The sequence below is a fragment of the Gymnoscopelus microlampas genome, assembly GCF_963454915.1.
Source record: "Gymnoscopelus microlampas genome assembly, chromosome: 3".
In the NCBI taxonomy this organism is placed as follows: Eukaryota; Metazoa; Chordata; class Actinopteri; order Myctophiformes; family Myctophidae; genus Gymnoscopelus; species Gymnoscopelus microlampas.
Window position 1 is genome coordinate 33,140,957 of NC_139940.1, and position 17,424 is coordinate 33,158,380.

Here is a 17,424-nt window from a genome sequence, read left to right on the forward strand (position 1 = left end):
AAGAGCTTTGGTGTAAAGGGAAAAAAGAGCAGACTAAGTACAGAATGAAATTTCAAGTATTGACAGATTAAGTGGTTAAATATCTGAAAATATACATTAACATGAATCCAAAATACACTGAAGATTGTGCTGTCAAACAATGGAATCTATGAAAATGTTGTGGGGGTCCATGGGGTCCTTGGCCTGAAAAAAGTTGAAGACCCCTGCTCTATCTTATATCTAGCAAGATGGTTGAGGCGGGGTTAGCTTTTCAAATATACTGTATTTCAAATGTAGGCTTGTTTCAGCAGATCATTTTGAACATCTGTATCCTGACATAGAGCAGTGTTGTCCATAACCTTTACCTCAAACTGTAGCTCTCGAATAATCTCACTTTTCACATTGAGGTAAGCCCCAACATTGAGATTTTCAAATTTTCAAATCCAAACTGAAGACCCAGCTTTTTACTCTGGCTTTTAACACAGCTTGAAGTCATTGTCTGTTGTTGATTGCTACTGCTTTGTTTCTAATTTGATTCTATTTGTTTTGTTACAAATGTTAGTATTACGTTATATGCCTTTATTTTGCTTTGTGAATAGACTAAGGTCTATTTTTTGCTCTTGTTTTGGAAAGCACTTTGGGGTCAACTGCTGTTGTTTCTAAATGTGCTATATAAATAAATGTGACTTGACTTGACTAGACCATGCAGAAGTGGCCATATATACTGTACAGTGTGTCTGTCTGGACACTTGTTATGCAGCTGGCCCGGGCGGCTCAGTCCTATTTGTGGAAACCTGCTGTCAGATGGTATGGTAGTCACCATGGTATGTGGGTTTGTGTGAGAGGAAGACACACGGCATGTGCAGATGATAGGGATTACTCTCGCTCCAACTGCTGTACAGTAGCAGTACATACAGTACCACTGATAGGGGAAGGTCTTTTGCACATTTAATATTTGAGGATATTTGAGTCCTCAGACCCCATTTTGAGAATGAGAACCAGTGCTGTATACCAGTGGTTCTCAAAGTGGGGTCCTTGTTTGGGGGGGGGGGGTCCTCAGCAAAATGTCACAATCATTTTGAACACTTAATCCATTTATACGTTGGCTATTCAGAAATAGCGAAAATGTTTGACAAATGTTGAATAATTTAGAATTTCTTAACATAAAGTTTCTCTTCTGGGGGTCCGTGGCTCAAAAAAAAAAATCAGATGGGGGTCTGCGGCCAAATACATATCAATTTGGGGGTCCTTGACTTACAAAAGTTTGAGAAGCACTGCTGTATACTGTAGGAGCATGGGTCAGTCAATTCAACATGTCCTGAACACGTATTCTTGAAAAGAGTGAAGTCCCTGATAGTGAGATATTTCATGTCAAATCTAGCAATACAAGCTTTCTAGACACTGGTATGTGTGCTGTAACGCTATTTACTTCATTTTCAAAGCTCTACTGCTCACCACCCGGCCCTTTCAAATCTCATTATAAAATGATCACATTATAAAATTCAGAGGGGAAAAACACTGTTTATACTGTATGTTTACAATATGAACCTTAATTATTAGGTCAAAGAAATAGATAGGATAAAGAGCTTTTTTTCCACAATATTGCAGAATCTAGCTATATTCTTATGTATTGTACTTTGGCAGATACTTTTTTCGTTAACCTTTCAGGCCTGTTTTCCAAATACCTGACCTACACGGCAAATTCAACCACTTGTCTTGAACCCTAGCACTCCTACCCTGAGGGCAAACAAAAATAGGAGATCTACAAGCTCACTATGTGACACGTTGTGAGCTTTTTTTGTAAGAGATTTGTTGTACAGTGAAAAAAGGAGCTGACCAAACTGTATATAGCCCTGGGGGAAGTACAGTATATAGGGTTTAACTGAAAATGTAATTTTTTAAAATGAGTTAAATTTAAACTCAGGAATTTGCAGGACATATGCAATTCTATTCCCTTTATTCTAACCCTTTAAAAGATCATTTATTTTCATTATAAGTCACTCAACATGTGGTCTCCAAAGATAAGAAGCATTACACTTGGGTTTTAAAAAGCCCTTTTTCTGTCTGCTAACCAGCGGCAAGCAGGGAAACAAAGTATTTCTCCACCCTTGGCTCCAGCAGGAGCTCTCTAATTGAAGGAGCAGCTTGGGGAATAGATAACAGACTAATTGGTATTTTCCTGCTGTTCCACTCCCTCCATCTATCCTTCTCGCCTTCCTTGTCTCTCCATCCCACCCCTGTTCCTCGGGTGGGAGTTGGTGCTTAATACTGCAGGGGCCAGCACAAAAGTCTGTAATTCCATGACGCGGCTGGTGCACCTGTAACTAGCAGTAAGGTGATTAGTACCTTGTCACGGTACTTATTTATTTCTGCTTTGCTAGTTTATGCAATTTTACAGTTTGTGCAAATCTTGGAATATATTTTACAAATGTCTTCTAAATCCTAACAGTTTTTTGAAAAAAACGTATGTTGCTATATCAGTGGTGCTCCAACTTTACCATGTCAAGGACCCCCAAAATGATATGTATTTGGCCACGGACACACATCTCAAAATTTGATCAGAGTTCAAAATGTTCGCTTTAAAACATATATATATATATATTCAAAGATTTGCACAAAGTTTCAAGATAAAAATAAAATAGCAGATCTACAAGTTCATAGCGCAGCGATGCGCTTGTATATCTGCTATTTTTGAATAGCCAAAGAAATCTAAAATGACACAGATGCGTTCCCGGTCTTAAAGGGTTAAAACTGGATTCATATGCAACAGGGGGAAAATAGGCATAGTTGGTCAAAGTAGGGGAACAGGGAATTCATAAATAACTAACTACACAGTATTTGTGTCTCCAAAGTATTTTTTTTATTCTAGAGGAAATGTTTTCTTCATGGAAACGCTGGGCATGAGTGTTAGTGTGCCAGTGGTCACAAGTGAACTGCATGACATGCCCTGTTCTTGTGCAGATGACTGTGGCGTTACGTGGTGGGGAGGAGAAGACAAAGGAGGACAGTAGAATGACTATTACTGTTAAGTGGGTTTCTGTCCTTTAAGTAGGCGTGAAAGGAGAGACAGCTTGATCCCTGCATGCTGCTGAGTCAACCTGAGCTCATGACATCCATAGCCTGGATGTAAAGAACACTAACGCTAGAAAGCAGCGAGTGCTTTCTGCAGGTGGCATAATTGGTCCCAGGTGCAACAGTTCACCCTGGCACCTGAGATCCTCTGTTGTGTTGATTGTCCCCCGGGCTATAATGTTACTGCTAGTTTTTTTGTGTGCTACCTTTTTTTTTCATGTCCGGCTGTTTTCTTGTTCAATGGATTATACAGAGGGATGACCTGGTTATTTTAAGCCTTGTTCTGACCAAAGATTTACGATGAGGTGAAACCATTGTGGAGGCAAATGGCAGCAGTCTGAAATACCCCTTCATGAGAGATCATTCTGTTCTTCGGATTATCTGGCTGCATGTTACCAATAATGTCCAGCCTGATAATCCTGTAATAAAGTTAATTCCTTAAACATTGCTTTGGTACATCAACAGTAGATGCAGCTGTAGCCTGCATATACACATAGTCATTGGCTTTAGGTGGTTCAGCTGTAGTCTTAAATGGTTAGACAGAGTATTTCAAGCGTGTGTGCGTGTGTGTGTGTGTGTGCGTGTGTGCGTGTGTGTGTGCGTGTGTGTGTGTGTGTGTGTGTGTGTGTGTGTGTGTGTGTGTGTGTTTGTGTGTGTGCGTGCGTGCGTGCGTGCGTAGTCTGAGTATAGTATGTGTGTTTGTGTGTAGAGCCTGTGCAGGAGGACTGTAGTGTGTACCATGGCATGATGAGGGATGGTAATGTTAGAGCCAGACATTTATTGAAGAACTTGTTGACAAAGCAGACAGTCAAATGTACTACGCCGTACTACACACTGATACTCCCCTGGCTGGCTGTGACCATGCAACTCAGCAAAACCCCAAATGACTGACACTTATCATTGCAGATCAATGTAGTATGGTCATACATACTACATAATGAAATCCATTTTGTAGCTAAATCTCTTTATTCTTCCATATTGTGTGTGAGTGAGCTGACAGAAGAGTCAGTGTGAGGCAGTTATAGTAAATGTGTTATGTTAAAGGAGGAGGAACTCCAGATGCAGTTTATTGATTTTCAGCTGCGTTGTTCTGATGATGCGGCTATTGGTCTAACACACACACACACACACACACACACACACACACACACACACACACACACACACACACACACACACACACACACACGCACAGATGCACGCATGCACTGACGCACGCACACACATATCTTTTTTAATTTTTCCCCCCGTAGTGCTGACATTTTCGTTGGTTGGTTTTTCAGGTACATTTTTGTGGCAGTCCCTTTTTGTGCAGACTCTTGTGCTATAATGTTCTAATGGCTCAACAACAGGGAGGGGCTGACACGTACTGTATCATACAGCATGTACTGGCGATGACGTGGGTTTGAACTTTGCCCTATGCCATCGCCCGTGTCCTATTTATCCTGTATTCAAAATGCTATGCGTATCATTTTTTCACAGCAGTACATTTGGCTGTGGTCGCCCACCACCAGTGGTGGAGAAAGTACTCACTCATTCTTTACTTAAGTAAAAGTATCAATAGCATTGTGACGCATTGTGAGCTTGTAGATCGGCTATATTCAAATAGTCAAAGTTTGAATAGGGCTGAAGGGTTTTAATGTGTGTCTTGTATAATAATCACAATCTACAAAGTAACTAGTAACTAAAGTTTTCAAATAAATTATAGTGGAGTAAAAGTACAATATTTGCCTCCAAGATGTAGTGGAGTAGAAGTAAAAGTATTGGAAATTGGAGATACTCAAGTAAAGTACAAATGCCTCAAAATTGTACTTAAGTACAGTACTTGAGTACATGTACTTAGTTACTTTCCACCACTGCCCACCAGTCATGAATGAAAAAAACAGCAGACACAGGGGTCAAAATGAAATATAGTATTCTGGTTGACTTCCCCTCTGACCAGTGGAGCAGGGTGGGGTTTTTACTGTAACCACATGGCTGTGGGGTAATCTGAGTGTAGAGCACATATGCTGAATTGGGAATCTGTGTACCTAGCAACTGCAAACAAATGCGGTGTGCTGGTCTCGTGTGTCCAACATGCTTCTGGAGGGCATACTCTGTAGGGGGGGCAACAGTTAATTGATTTTGATTAAATAACTGATTAAAAACAATACATGCAACGTGTTGTGAGCTTGTAGATCGGCTATTTTCACATTGTATGACTATGTATAAAATAGGGCTATGTGGTTAATTAGACCAATTACATTAACCACAAGTCTAATTAAATTAGATTTGATTTAGTCGATGCAAAGAAAATCAATAAAAAAAATTCTCCTAACTGATTCGATATATATTGATATATGTATGAAGAATTAAAAAAAAAGTTCCACAAACCACGCGCTTCATAATTTTCAGATTAAAAATTATCGATAATCGCAGTCCTAATGATCTAACCTAATGATTTCTGTCTCTCATTGGGTCACTCATTCTCAGCAATGTAGAAAGAGAACACGACGTCACACCATTGAAAGTAATAGCTGAAAACCTCCCAAGATGGCGCCACCGCGCCAACCGTCCATTGAACTCAATGGACCGGGGCGGGGCGGTTACTTGTTCTAAATAGGGATGGGCGATTAATCAAACTAATCAATTTAGTCGATTACAAAAAAAATGATACAAAAATTATATTAAAAAAATGTCATGTCGATTCCTTGATATATAAGTAAAATGTTAAACCTGCTTCTCTAATATTCGATCAACCTACTACTCTACAGCAAAATTAAGTCGGATATTGGTTCTGAATGTCGGTTTTCGATATATTTTCGGTTAACTGCCCAGCCCTTGTCGGCATGTACTGTACAATAAGTTCTCTCATAAATACATGTAAGTGCAGTATGTGGCAAAGTTCTATCATAAATACATGTACTGTACAATATGTGGCAAAGTTCTATCATAAATCCACAGCTGCTTTGAAATAGAGGAGGACCCACCTTCCTAGTGGAGTGGTGTAAATATAGGTTGCCATGGGGACACCATGACAGTCAGGGGCATGCTAGCTAGGTAGCCTGTGGTGGTGGGCAGGGTGTGTGTGTGTGTGTGTGTGTGTGTGTGTGTGTGTGTGTGTGTGTGTGTGTGTGTGTGTGTGTGTGTGTGTGTGTGTGTGTGTGTGTGTGTGTGTGTGTGTGTGTGTGTGTGTGTGTGTGTGTGTGTGTGTGTGTGCGAGTGCGCGTGTTCGTCGCTGACAGACCAGGATGTTTATTATTCACAGTCTGTGTGAAGTAGACAATAGTGAAGTCAATTTTATTTATATAGCACATTTAAAAACAACCGAAGGCCGACCAAAGTGCTGCACAGCATGAAAATTACAACACACAAGACATCAAAGTTAAAACACAAAAAAGCATCAAATACAGAACATACAAATCCAAACAGGAAGACAAATAGCTGAGGTTAAAAATACTCTAGAGTGAACACAGTTATAGTGTTGTGTGTTGATAGCACACACGCACGCACATGCACAAACACACAATATTGTTTATTATAATATCAGTGTATCAGTACAGTTGTTTATGTAAGTTTCACAGCGGTACAGGTCTCTTTTGTAAAAAGAGATTTCTGCTCTCAATGGGACTTCCTGGTCAAATAAAGGTCAATTAATAGTTTCCTGGCCTTGTTGGTGTGCGATAAAGATTAGATTGTTTGCACTCCTGGCCTTATGGCTTTCTCCAGGACACCAATGCTATGTGGTGTTTCTCTCTCTCTCTCTCTCTCTCTCTCTCTCTCTCTCTCTCTCTCTCTCTCTCTCTCTCTCTCTCTCTCTCTCTCAATGTTCTGTTGCGTTATTATCTATGCTCATATAATAAATACAGTTCGTATAGGCTAGATGCTGCTAACCTCTTATACGTTATTGACCAGGGTCCCCCAGGGGTCTATCCTTGACCTGGGCCCCTTCTCTTTTTTTCCCCTGAACACTAATCTCTCTGGCTCACAAGCTTGTAGAGCTGCTATTTGACACTGAATGTTTGCCAATGTTTCTGCCAAGTGTTCACCTACAGTATTATGACATGCCCAGAATTGAGATGCAAAGGGTTCATGTGGTTTATATAACTATAGAAGACTGCTACAATCTAAGTATATTTTCTACATGGGAGGAGACTGCAGACCTGAGAAGAACTCTGAGCTTCCCTTTGCCTCTTTAGAAGAAGCTTTGGTTTGGCAATACTGTTGTCACTGTGATGGGCTTTGCATGAGTAGTTGAAAAAAAAACTATTTTGCCTCTGTTTCTGCCAGAACTAGAGGAATGGAGGAAAACACTGCTACTGTAGCATTTTTGTACGATCAGCTCTGACGTAATGGTGATTGTATTGTCCCATGCAGTGTTTACATTCTATCAAGTGGTGTCCCTGAAAAGTGTCACATACTTTAGATGTTTAGAATTCTGTCTGACAAACTCAAAATTCTAAAGTATTTTCTGGTACCCGGCTTGATGAAATGTTTCAGATTTTTTGGGTCCCTTTCGCTGTTTGTATGTTTTCAGGATGTTACACCAGTGGTGTAAAATAACTAAGTAAATGTACTCAAGTTGTGCAGTACTCATTTTAATTGTAACAGAGTATTTTTACACTGAAGTATTGATACTTTTACTTAAGTAAAAATGTGAGTGCTTTTTCCACCACTGTTAGAAACCATGTCTGTCATAGTGAATATAGGTCAGTCCATGGCATGCTGTTGGCCATGGAATGGCCTATCCCCACTGGGCTGTCTTCATTAGAGGACGCTGGACAGTGGGTCATTGTTTCAGTGATCCTATTGGCTCACAGACAGGTGTCCTCTCTTGTTCACTCTGACTGACTGACTGTCTGTCTGTCTCCCTGATTGTCTGGTGGTCTGTCTGTCTGACTGTCTGACTTAAACCACTTAAACTCAGTGACCAGGGTCAATACTTGGTCCCCTCCTTTTTTTCCCCTCTACACCAAAAATCGTAGCTGAAAATAGCAGATCCACACTAGCTCACAACGCGGCGCATTGAATGATGTTGTGAGCTTGTAGATCTTTTTTTTTGCAGAATCTTTGCCCCAGAATACTGGTGCTATAGGGTTCATGTGTCTGTCTAGTGCACACATGGGCAACATACGGCCCGGGGGCCGGACCACGCCCTTTCACCATCTTAATCCGGCCCGCCAAGTCCTCAAAGAAAAACAAAATGACCCCCACCAAGAATGTACATTCTAAAAGGCTGCCGTACAGTATGTTAATGGTTTTTAGAAAAAAATATTTAACTAGACTCCAATTAATAGTAATTAATATTTACCATTTGAGTATTATACCTACCTGCATTCCTCCATCTGTATGTACTCAAATGTTTTATGTTTATAATGTAACAGTGAAACAGTCAACCTTGAGTCCATATTTATAACCTAATGCAATGTGTTTGATCAGTGACCTATGGAGTGGTGCATATCAGATAAGATGCTGTATACATTTATAGGCTCATTTAAAAGTTGAAACGGCATTGACGTGGATTGTTTAATGCAAGTCATCTTGTTATTGTAAGGCCAGAGTACACCAGAGTGATGCAGTACAGCTGTAAAAAGAAAACAAGAAAATGTTTTAACAGAACAATTTCCAGTTACAACATTTTGTAACTGAAAATCATTGTTGAGAAAGCAAGTACCTCATTGTAAAGTAGTCTGGCATGTCTACCAAATCCATGCAGTTTTAACATAATTCAGCACAATACTGTATATGGGTTTCAAGTGTCAATTCAATTGTACAATGTGTGGCCCCTCACTCACTTTATGGAAGTCAGTATGGCCCCCTGGAAAGAAATCTTGCCCACCCCTGGTCTAGTGGATGACATTTGCCTCTGTCAGCCATCTTAAATTATGATTTCAGCAATATTTTGAGCTCTCTCTCTCTCTCTCTCTCTCTCTCTCTCTCTCTCTCTCTCTCTCTCTCTGTCTCTATCTCTGCCTCTCTCTCTCTCTCTTTCTTTGTCTCTCATGGATTCTTGTACATCACTTCAACAACTGTACTTTATATTATAATGTTTTCTTAATGTGTTACTTCCTAATGGGGGCAGATTCTTTAGATTTGGGGCGTCAGTGACTGTGGAGACTCAGTCAGATCAGATTCTTCTCATGACTTGCTTGGATATTTTCCGTCTGCAAAATATAGAGGCTGAATCTGTAGGCAGCAGGCTATGATTACTTTACGACATTTTACAAATGTTTTCTTTAGACTCATGAATGAAACAGTAGAAGGAGGTGGGATTGGATAACAGCTCAGAGTGTCTTAAGCTAACTTTAGCTGGTTTTATAACACCAAAAAGAAGCTTACAAGCATTTATTCTTTGAAACGAGAAAGGCAAGAGCAAAAAGGAATCCTTTATGTCACGCAACACATTGCTGGTTGTAGGAATTATTAGCGATGCACCGTACTTCTCAGTATAGGATTTGACATGTAAGCAGTGGTGGAAAAAATACTTAAAGGGATATTTCACTTTCAAAAAAACTTTCAGTCATTTTATAGTTTACTCAGGCTTTTGTGAGCACCCCAGACCGTTTTTATGTTGTGTGATTCATTATTTAGATATTTAACATTCATTTTATCAGACACGCCCCCTTCCTATACAAACCCATTATAACTTCAAACTCCATTTTTAACATGTTAGATTCATCAAAAACACCCGTCCTTTTTTCTGGTGACTCTCCCTGCCCTCCTAATACGCGAGGGGGCCGTGTTTTTTCGATTACCTTTTTCATTTATTTTATTTAATGTTTTTATTGTATTTACTTTTTTAAATTTTCAAAAAAATATATTAAAAAGAAATGAAAAAAAATATCGAAAAAACACGGCCCCCTCGCGTATTAGGAGGGCAGGGAGAGTCACCAGAAAAAAGGACGGGTGTTTTTGATGAATCTAACATGTTAAAAATGGAGTTTGAAGTTATAATGGGTTTGTATAGGAAGGGGGCGTGTCTGATAAAATGAATATCAAATATCTAAATAATGAATCAAGCAACTTAAAAACGGTCTGGGGGGCTCACAAAAGCCTGAGTAGACTATAAAATGACCCAAAGTTTTTTTGAAAGTGAAATATCCCTTTAAGTAAAAGTATCAATACTGCAATGTAGAAGTTCTCTGTTACAAGTAAAAGTCCGGAATTCAAAATTGACTTAGAGTAAAAATACAAAAGTATTGGTATCAAAATGTACTTAAAGTACAAAAGTAAAAGTACTAAAATGTAATTTTTTTATTTTTGCTATCTGCTATTTTCAAATAGCAAATAGCAAATAGCTCACAACGCCACACGTTGTGAGCTTGTGGATCGGCTATTTTCAAATAGCCTAGGTATAAAATAAGGCTAAAGTGGTTAATGTATGTTTTATAATGTAATCATTTATATCTGCAAAGTAACTAGTACCTAAAGTTTTCAAATAATTATAGCGGGTGTAAAAGTACAATATTTGCCTCCAAGAGGCAGTGGAGTAGAAGTAAAAGTATAGACAATTGCAAATACTCCAGTAAAGTAAAAGTACCTCAAAATTTTACTTGAGTACTTAGTTACTTTACACCACACAACACATATTGCTGGTTGTAGGAATTATTAGCGATGCACTGTAATTCTCAGTATCGGATTTGACATGTATAAGTTTATGTCCAAACAGAACAGCTCCAACCACTCTTCTAAACCCTGTCTCCAACTTCAGCTCAGGTCTCTTTATAAAACACCGTCCAAAACCTGCAGTAATATATTCCATTATTTTCCTAAGAGCCTTCCACAGAATTGAGAGCCTTCCACAGAACTTCCACAGAAGGAACATTTATGCAGTGTTTCCATGGCTAGGAAGAATGCAGGCATGCAGACAGTCACTTACTGTTTCTTTCCACAGTTAAATACTGTCCTCTTCTGTCTTTGCAGAGTAATACCTCAAAGTATTTCATACACTGACTACACCAGGGGTTCCCAAACGCTTTCAGTTTGAAACCCACAAGTAAAATATCTCCCTGGGATCCAATCTTACAAAAACACATTATCACTTATTATGCCCTATATATCCTATATATGCCCTATATCCAAAATAGTGAAAATGTGAGTTAGTAGGTCTTGGATTGTTTTATTTTTTATGAAAGATTCTGAAAACAGTTTTTACTCATAAAAACGTGTGACCCAAGGGTCACGACCCTACTGTATACGTTTGCGAAACACTGGAGCAAAAGGCATGGGCTTCCGAGGCTACTGGAGCAGAGACCAGATCTACTCTAATGTGCCAATATTCAAATTCAACTCTGTAGTTTGTTTGTGCATCCCTGAAGGCTAATTTATACTTGGTCACATGACTCGCACAACACTTTCAACAAGTGTTACTTGAAAACTTATTTTCAATTGATAAAAGTTTGCACATCTAATCAACAAGATAACTGTTGGACCACAATCCAAAACATGTCATCTATATTTACACCTCAGTCTAGCACCCGCTGAGGTGGCAAGACTGGTACAAATGCACACGCACGCACGCACGCTCACACACACACACACACACACACACACACACACACACACACACACACACACACACACACACACACACACACACACACACACACACACACACACACACACACACACACACACACACACATGGGTTTTATAGATATTTAACTAATGAAAAGTACTGTATTAACAAGAGCTTGTGACAAAATAATAACTACATTAGATCCATTGGAATACAGTTTTTTTTTTCCATTTCCTGAAAGGTAACAGTTTTAGACATAAAGTTTTCCACCCGACAACAGCGATGATAATGTCTCTCCTGACTGTCTGTCTGTGTCAGTTAGTCAGTGTGTCCGTCTGCCTGTCTCTCTCTGTATGAGTCATCCAACTGAAAATTAAAGGGTAGTAGGTTGAGAGGACGCTACTGAACCATGAACTATTGTCAGGTTACACCCATGGGTCAGGGATATTTCTGTTCAAACATGAAATACTGCATCAGGTCAATGTCAAATCAAGTGAATGTTGCTCACATGTTCTGCATGGTGCTCAGTAAATGCTGGAGTGTTCATTTAACTCTGAGGGCATACACATTGACTGAATACGTGAGTACTACAATTGAATGCTACAGTCCTTTTTTTCCCCTGTGCAGTCGTGTTTAACAGTCTTTTTTGGGAAGTCCAGCAAATTGGGCATTACAGTAATCTAAACTTTATCTAACCACATGAACCCTAGCTTGCGTTCCTATTCTGGGCATGTCGTAGTAGGCGAACATCAGCTATTTTCTGTGAAGAGATTTGGTGTGTTTGTGTGTGTGTGTGTGTGTGGGGGACGACGACGACGACAACAACAAGTATGGGGGTTTAAGTGGTTTAGATCTGCCAGCATCCATAATAACGCCCAGGTTTGTGACCTGCTCACTGGGTTCAGAGAAAGTGAAACCAAATAGGATATCCTGCCTCTGACCATTAGGACCTACTACAAGGATCTCAGTCTTTGTTCAGCTGTAAGAAAGTTTGGGACATCCAGTGGTAGATGTCCTCATTAACAGGTTTATCTGCCAGAGGGAGAGTTAGACTTTTCACATGTTGACACACAAGACCTACAGATAGCAACAGATGATCGAGAGTATTTTGAATTATACAGTATATGATGCTCAGGTAGCTATACAACCCAAAGTTCTACCAAAGTTCAATAATGGCTTTAAAAATAAAAAAAAGTGACAACGTAGGTGTTATCTTAGATTTTTCTGTGACAATGAGAAGTAAATATGAGAACAGATCACAGTTCTCTTGGTTGCCGCTGTTTGGTCGAGTGGAAAGAACAGAGTGGTTCTGAAATGTCCATTTGTAACCTTGTGTGTGTGTGTGTGTGTGTGTGTGTGTGTGTGTGTGTGTGTGTGTGTGTGTGTGTGTGTGTGTGTGTGTGTGTGTGTGTGTGTGTGTGTGTGTGTGTGTGTGTGTACGTGGTTCTGTGTCAGCCCATTTGTAACCCAGTCACTGTGGAGTCTTAGCACTTACAGCCCCCCTGTGCCAGCGGAGAATCTGAGTTTCCTGCTCTTCATTTTCTCCACTCCTCTCCTCTCTCTCTCTCTCTCTCTCTCTCTCTCTCTCTCTCTCTCTCTCTCTCTCTCTCTCTCTCTCTCTCTCACACACACACACTTTCTCCATTTCTCTCGCTCTGTTTGCTCTCACCCTGTCCCACTCTGTGGGAGAGTAAGCTTTTCGTAAAGGACTCTTTGTATGTTGTGTGTGTGTGTGTGTGTGTGTGTGTGTGTGTGTGTGTGTGTGTGTGTGTGTGTGTGTGTGTGTACTGTATGTGTGTATGTGTACTGTACTGTGTGTGTGTGTGTGTGTGTGTGTGTGTGTGTACTGTATGTGTGTATGTGTATGTGTACTGTACTGTGTGTGTGTGTGTGTGTGTGTGTGTGTGTGTGTGTGTGTGTGTGTGTGTGTGTGTGTGTGTGTGTGTGTGTGTGTGTGTGTGTGTGTGTGTGTGTGTGTGTGTGCACGCGTGCTTGCGTGCGTGAGAGAGAGAGACTGAGATGATGACAAAAACACAAACTCTCTCACACACACACACACACACACGCACACACACACACACACACACACACACACACACACACACACACACACACACACACACACACACACACACACACATGCAGGTATGGTGAGTTCTTACTGACGGTGACAAGTATTTACCTTAAAAATGAAAAGTGTACACAGTATATACTACAGTATGTAGGGAAGGCTATCTGACTTTGTAGCATAGAATAATATCATACATTACATTACAATTTCTTTACTGATGTTTTGTTTTTAAGTTATTGAATAAGACTTATGCCATTCAGTACCGAGTAGAGAGACCCTTTATTTGTACGGCTAATACATAGCAAGGGTTAAAAACACGTACCTATGCGTTGCGGCACACTGACCATCATCCGGGTGCTATGCATTAGTCCGACAAACATTTTATTTATCTAATATAGGCTGATTATTTTTCCACAACTAGAACACCTTGGTCACTATCTTTTTTATCCCCTTTTATCTTTACTTTATCCCCTTGTACCAAGTTGCACCTTGCTGGATTTTACACATCTTCCAAAAGGCATATTAAACTAGATTGATTATAATTTATGTATTGTGTTAGTGTGTCAATTCAATCTTTATTTCAGACCCAGGGAGATCCATATCACAATTATACAACACGACACAATAAAAAATGTGTAATAAATAAAGTGTCTTTCAATAAAACCATGAATTGCAAATCATTAATAATGATTTACGATTAGACAATAGATAATTATGTTGATTAGATGTATAATTGAAATATGATCCATGTCCTAACAGTGATTGTCAGTACGGTACAATGATCTGCACACAGGGGCCACTTTCTCCTTTGCATAAAGGGTCAATGACACTGTTGGTGCTGCGGTTAGCTGATATCCGACTTACCAGTAGTTGTTAACCCATTAAAACCGGGAACGCATCTGTGTGACATTTTTAGATTTCTTTGGTTATTCAAAAATAGCAGATCTGCAATTTTTAAATCGTGAACATGTGTGCACATCTTTGAATATATATATATATATATATTTTTAGCGAACATTTTTAACTCAAATCTTTGCTTCTGAGGGGTCCCTGGAACAACATATATTGTTATATATATATTGAACCACTGATATTATAGCAACATATGTTTTTTCAAAAAAACTGTTAGGATTTAGAAGACATTTGATTTGTAGAATCCCCCAGAGGCAAAGAATTGAGTTACAAATGTTCGCTTTCAAAATATATATATTCAAAGATTTGCACACATTTTCACGATTTTTCAAAAATAGCAGATCTACAAGCTCATAGCGCGGCACCGTGAGCTTGTATATCTGCTATGTTTTAATAGCCAAAGAAATCTAAAATGACAGAGATGCGTTCCCGGTCTTAATGGGTTAATTGTTAACTTTAGCAGGTTAGAGTCCACTAACTCTGCTATGTTCATGGGCATTCCTCCTACACTCTCTCTCGCTTCACTTCATTGGACTAAGCAGAAACATCTTGAAGGATGCAATGGAATAAACATATGCTACAGCTAATGGAATAAGACCAAACACCTACGCACAAAGTCTTTTGCACTAGACACACACACACATGTGCTTGGAGTTGAAAATCCTTGCTCCTGGTTCTGTAAACAGACTGATATATAACTCTTTACGGAACACTTAATCAACAAAACAAGGACTGTTATTGACGTGAGTGGAATGTTATTATCTAAGGTTAATATTTAGAAAAGATAGGGTGGGGTGTGCTGAAATGCTGCATGCATAGAATAGAACAGATATTAATCATTGTAAGCTGTATTGTGTTGGTTTAACGTCAAATCAAGTACAGTTTTGTCACTATAGATCAGGGGTTTTCAACTGATTTTGACCCAGGGACCACCATCCTGACTAAGAGCAACCTGGGGACCACCACTATTGTGCGTGGTGGGTCCATCATAGACCCACCCCACACAATAGTGGTGGGGGGTTCATGCACCGCAGGGAGCTGGAGAAAATAGCTATAATATCAATACAATAAAATACAGTGATTTTTGTTTTATATGATGGAATATGATTAAGGATTACTGTGATTATGATAAGCTCACATTTCATATCACACACACACACACACACACACACACACACCATAGAGTAAGAACTCCTGCAAGTTATTAAAAGTAAAAAAAATAAAAATGCATGGCCAGGGACCACCTGCAATACCACCAGTTGAAAACCCCTGCTATAGATGACAAAATGTAAAGTTGCTTGCATTTTACATCATTTATTGAGCACTCTTATGAGATTTTTTTTTCCCCCAGTTGATCAATATGGACAGTACTTGACAATGGTTAAAGACAGCAGTGTATAGTAGTTGTTAGGTATCGGCAAATCGTACCACTTTATACTGTATATTTTTAGTCAATTAACAGTTTTTAGGATGTCTTGACAACACTTGTAATGTCTCTCAAACAGATTCTCTAAATGCTCAACTCATTTCAAAATGTCCAAATATCATTAGTTGTATTGTAAACAAACAATTAATGCAAGCATTTTACTATTGCTTTGTTAATACCTATCTCACTCAAATAAACCATAAAGGAATAGATTAGCATGATAAAGCATATTGTTGATGTTGCTTCAGAAAGGCTGTTCGTTTTGAATATTGATATTCAATATGTTTTTTGTGCGACCTCACTTTTTTTGCGACCTCACTTTTTTGTGCGACCTCGCTTTTTTTCTTGTGTTTTGTAACATGTTTGTGTATCATATTTAATGATGTTCACTGATAGAGATACAGTAGGTATCATCAGTGAACACTTATTTAATTATGTTGTGATTTATAATGACAGAGAAACTGAGTTGTTGGTCTGAATGAAACAAACAGACTCACATGCTTCTTGTATCACCTTTATACAACCAAGTAAACATTGTTAGCATACGGTTTGTAGATCAGTGAATTATGTATCCTGAATGCAGGAAGGGCAGGGAGACAGTCATTGATATTCAGACATCTCTTAACCCATTAAAACCCGGAACGCATATCAGTGTAACCACTTAAACCATTACCTTATACTTTGGCTATTCAAAAATAGCAGATATACAAGCTTGTAGATCTGCTATTTTTGAAAAAACTTGAAAATGTGAGCAAATCTTCATATATATATATATTTTTTTTAACGCAATTTTTTGGGGACAAAAGATTTTCAGATGGGGGTCGGCGGCCAAATACATAGAATTTTGGAAGTCCTTGACATGAAAAAGTTTGAGAACCACTGATTATAGAAACATAGTTTTTTCAGAAAACTGTTGCTAAGGATTTAGAAGTCATTTTGTAGAATGGGAACCTCAGGCCTTAATGGGTTAATTGGTATCAATGAGTTGCTTTCACCGTTCTCACGGTTGAGGCTATTGTACTCTTTAACTAATATGGAAATCATTCACCTCCACCTCCTTTAACCCACAATTATGAGTCTAGATACTTTTGAACCATATTTCAGGGAAGTAAACACAATAGCTGGTAGTATCAGATAGATAACTAACCTCCATGAAAATTGTTACTTTTCAGGATTCAAATTCAAAAATAGCAAAACATAGCAGATGTACAAGATCTACAAGCTTTGCGGCACGTTTCGCGCCACGTTTCGAGCTTGTGGATCTGCTACTTTTGATGCGTTTGTGTGATGCTGTAGTATAGGGATGTTAGCAATTCATCTGTAATCGATGAATTGCCGGGTTTTTTTTGCTAGTGAAAGTTACAGGTATGGTGTGTGTGATATCAAATGTGAGCTTACCATAATCACAGTAATCCTTAATCATATTCCATCATTTTCAAGGGCTTTTGGAGAGAAATGAGACAGACT

At 39.1% G+C, this 17,424-nt stretch overlaps 1 protein-coding gene across 5 annotated transcripts in view; it reads left to right on the forward strand.

Moving 5' to 3' along the window:
• cobl (cordon-bleu WH2 repeat protein) overlaps nucleotides 1–17,424 on the forward strand; it is a 113,911-nt gene that overhangs the window by 23,070 nt on the left and 73,417 nt on the right. The window lies entirely within an intron of this gene.